This window comes from Triticum aestivum, chromosome 4B (assembly GCF_018294505.1).
Source record: "Triticum aestivum cultivar Chinese Spring chromosome 4B, IWGSC CS RefSeq v2.1, whole genome shotgun sequence".
Classification (NCBI taxonomy): Eukaryota; Viridiplantae; Streptophyta; class Magnoliopsida; order Poales; family Poaceae; genus Triticum; species Triticum aestivum.
Window position 1 is genome coordinate 101,728,341 of NC_057804.1, and position 4,838 is coordinate 101,733,178.

Here is a 4,838-nt window from a genome sequence, read left to right on the forward strand (position 1 = left end):
TTTTTGTGTAGTCATACTCTTTATGAGGACTTGATGTAATAAGTGTTTGCTTGAACTATGTTATAATTCCTTGAGTACTATGTGTGTCAGCATTACCGATCCAGGGATGACACTTAAGCACAGAGACTTCGGTCCATTGAGATCGTGGTCGCTGCAAGATGGTATCAGAGCACACACTGACTGTAGGACGCGACCACTAGGAATAAGCCACATGATTTCTCTTCTTTGCTCATTTCTAACTCTCCTCTATTTCTACTCTATAGATGGCGGACCACAGGAATAAGTTCACCCAGCCGGATGACTACCTCCCTTTCGGGCGACACTTGAAGGAAGTCACCAAGTACTTGAACATCAGACTACACAAGCTTCACTAGAACTTTCACTGCAACTTTACCAGAAGAGGAGCGCTGGAAGATCAAAGTTTGGGTACCTAGGAGGACGTTTGCGCCAACAACAGAGCCTATTGATTTCTACCTGGATGCACCAAGTTGGAGTTTGGGAAAGAGCATGGCAGCCCACATCACTTTTGGACGCATATGTCAGGTGTACCACAAGGAGCTTGAAAACACCATTTTTCAAATATGTGGACGCCGAGACGAAGAATGGGAGATGGTTCATACCAGGAAGGATGGATCAATTGCAGCATACATTCAGGAGATGGGTGATCACATTCGCGGATACGAGAATCAACTATGCTTCAACATGAAGAAGATCAAGAAGCTGATGAAGAAGAATATCGATCTAGAAGAGGAACTCAAGTCAACACGCGATGGATATGCGGAAAAAATTGCTGTACTACTGGAGAAGCATGAAGATTTGAAGAAGAAACTAGGACTACCCGTGGAGAACCATAAGTGAGACCCTAAAAAGGAGATCCGTTCAGAGGACTACATCATCTTGGACGTCACCGACACGGACAGTGATGCAAATGATGACAGTGATGACGACTACGTAGACGACGATGGAACAGATATCATGGAGTCTTCCTTCAATCAAAATTTCTAGACGACCACCATGTTACTAGTAGTATTCTTCCAAGTAGTTAACATTCGAGTTTGTAATCATAGTTAGATCCTTTGTGTGAACCTTGTTTGATATTGAAATAAGTGAATTGATTGTGTTTGTCTCATGTGCATATGGGTAGTGAATCTCTCTTAGACCTTATTATATTCTGTTTTCTCACCCCTTCTAACCCATTAGATGCCTCCGAGACGTGACAATGGATTCGTGTTCCCACCGGAGCTCACCCAGTTGATCCAGCAACAGAATGCCTTGATGCAGATGTTAGTTCAGAACCAGAACCAAGGCAACAACAACAACCCACAGCCACCACCCCCTGTTGAAAACCTAGCCTGCTTTCTGAGGTTGAATCCGCCGGTGTTCTCTAGCAGCACTGAGTCGATTGTTGCAGATCATTGGCTCCAAAAGATTGGAAGAGAGCTGACTACTGCAGGATGCATAGATGCATATGTCGGCGTTCTGGGAACGGGGATCCCCAGACTTGCCTGCCCACGGCCTGAAGCGTGGCTTGCCAGCGGCCCAGTATGGCCCGTCTTCATCAACCCAAGTTTAAGACCCTCGCGTGGGGCCAATCCTCACGGGGCAGACAATAAAAGGCCTCCTCAGGGGCGGCCTCACCAGGCAGGCTCGTGAGGAGGCGGAGAGATCAAGGCAAGGGGTACCTCGCGAGGTGCTCATGACGCAAGCCATGACGATCAAGACCAGGCGGGCGCCAGCCTGAGCAGTGCCCTTGTTTCCTCTTTGGTGCAAAGGGGGAAAGCGCAGGCGCGGAGTACCGAGGCATCAGGCAAAGGTTTCCATATCGGTGAAACGAGACCAAGACCAGCAGAGCGGCAGGACGGAGGTCACCGTGGAGCCCAAGACGACGTCATCACTAGTGCCTTTGACAGTCAAAGACCACCTTTAGTCAGGATAGCTTGTACTAGTTGTCCCTTTTCAAAATGGCCGTTGTTGGCTCCCTTCCCACTCAATATTTGGGAAGAGGACCAGGGCCTCTATAAATAGGGCTAGCCACCACAGTAGAAGGCATCTGGATCTCATCTAGAGCCAACAGGGACGGAGCAATTCCTCTCCAAGCTCACCACCACAAGAACACCTCTCCTCGCGAGGCTGATCTTCCTCTAAACTATTCATCATCTGGCCAAGAGGCAATCCACCACACCAGACACTGGATTAGGGTATTACACCACAACAGTAGCCTGAACTAGTATAAACCTCGTGTCTCTTGTGTTGTTCATCGTGCTAGCTTAGAATCGCGGCGAGGTTTTGGGCGTTGTCGGTGTCAAAACCGGCGGATCTCGGGTAGGGGGTCCCGAACTGTGCGTCTAGGCGGATGGTAACAGGAGACAAGGGACACGATGTTTTTACCCAGGTTTGGGCCCTCTTGATGGAGGTAAAACCCTACTCCTGCTTGATTAATATTGATGATATGGGTAGTACAAGAGTAGATCTACCACGAGATCGGAGTGGCTAAACCCTAGAATCTAGCCTATGGTATGATTGTTGTTCCTCCTACGGACTAAAACTCTCCGGTTTATATAGACACCGGAGAGGGCTAGGGTTACACAGAGTCGGTTACAATGGGAGGAGATCTTCATATCGTATCGCCAAGCTTGCCTTCCACGCCAAGGAAAGTCCCATCCGGACACGGGACGAACTCTTCAATCTTGTATCTTCATAGTCCGGGAGTCCGGCCAAAGGTCTTAGTCCGGCCATCCGGACACCCCCTAATCCAGGACTCCCTCAGTAGCCCCTGAACCAGGCTTCAATGACGATGAGTCTGGCACGCAAGTTGTCTTCGGCATTGCAAGGCGGGTTCTCCTGCAAATTCTCTGTGTCCGTCGAATAGTGTCCGGCTTCTAGTGTGTGTTGTCCTCCTCGGCTTCTGTGCCCCACAATGACCATCTTCCACGCGTCAAGTGAATGTGAAAAGCCAGGGGGTTTTCTTTCCACTTACCCCCCGGTTGCGTTAACGAGCCGCCCATAAAAGAGACGGGGATTTAGATCCAACTCGCACCATCTTCCCTCCGTGAGTCTTCATCAGAGCGCCTCTGACAGAGATCCATTCCAACATGGCTAGTCGATGCCGCTCCTCCTCTCGCTCCTCCAGCCCTCGACCCAGAGATTGGGGGCGGTGCTCCGTCCCACATAGCAAGTTAGTAGTGCTTCAGTCCAAGGGGCTTCTCCCCCCAGCATATATGGTCCCCGTTCGGGCCGGGATTGCTGCCCATAGCGGCGGAGAGCAGGCGGAGGGCGTTCCCAACCCTTCTCAAGGAGAGCGGGTATGCCTAGTCCCTTATTTGATGAGAGGACTAGGATTTCCAATTCATCCGTTTCTCCAAGGGTTGCTAGAGTTCTATGGCCTCCAGCTACACAACCTCACGCCCGCCTCCATTCTGCACATCGCGGGCTTCGTGGCCCTCTGCGAGCTGTTCTTGGGTGTTGAGGCCCATTTCGCGTTGTGGAAGAGGTTGTTTTGCCTTGTGCCCCGTTCTCAGGGGGGGTCTATTTATCAGGTGGGCGGAGCCGAACTATGGCACATCGCCGGGACCGGATATCTATCCGGCACCCCAAAGAGGGCGTCCAAAGACTGGCCCTCGGAGTGGTTTTATATAGATGACATCCCCCTGCCGGACCCTGTACGGATCGGACTCCCCGAGTTCAATAATGCCCCGTTGAAGAAGCACCTGAGTTGGCGCCCACGGAACCCTCAGAGGGAAGCTGACAGGGACGTCCTGTACCTGATGAACCGGATAAGGTTGTTGGCTCACTCTGGACTGACCATGATTAAGGTCATGGTCGTATGCATTACGCGAGGGGTGCAGCCGCTTCAATACAGAGTCCACCCCATGTGGGATTTCAATGGGGAGGATGACACCACCCGGTGCGATCGCAAGGGGCCAGATTCGGCCGCCACTTTAACGAGAATCTTATCCGCTTTGTACAAGGGGGAATAGGAAGAATTCCTCCGTGTCAACCCGGAAGGCGGATTCTCTATGTACAATCCTCCTAGTTGGGTGAGCAGACACTTTCACTTGCCTATCCGTTTGTGAGATTCCTGTAGTTGAGTACTTAGACTTAGTAATGTTCAAACGCAGGAGCTGCGCCAGGATGTGAAGGAAATAAACAGTCCTGCTCCACAACCCGAGGACCCGGGACGGCCCCTCGATCCGGACTCCCAAGAAGATCTGGACTTATGCGTGGAGTTGATTGATGGAGTATTTCATCAGTTGAGCAAGGATGACTCCTTAGTGGCCATCACGGCCAACTATCTCGGACTACTTCCAGCCTCCAAGGTAACTAAGACCGAAGTCCCAGTATTCTAATGCTTTATCTTGCATACCGTGTACTAACAACGTTTCGCAGGGTAAATCCTTGAGGCAGAAGGCTGAGCCCGCGGTGGACAGCCAACAAGGGCCGCTGAAGCTAAGCGGGACAAAAAGAAGTGCGGACCGGATCGAGATTCCGGCGCAACAGTATGGCGTGCGGGTTTAACGCCTAGGGTTTACACCCTTGAGTCTTACTAATGCTCATGATTTTCTTAGTAAGAAGAGAGCCCGCCGGACTATGTCCACCGGCCACGGTTCGAGGCCGGGTCCGGAAGCGGAGACGGACACGGGACGTGCCTTGGGCGCTCCTCCGACAGAGGGCGCCGACGGGGCTATCTGCCACCAATTCAGAGGTGGAGAGTGCCCTGAACCACAGGCGTCGCTGGACTATTCTTCGTGGCACATGTTTTTCCCCAGAGGCATTGGACGCCTTTAATACAGGAGATGCGTATCTCCGTGCTGCTCAAAATGGTCTAGCCAGAGCCACGG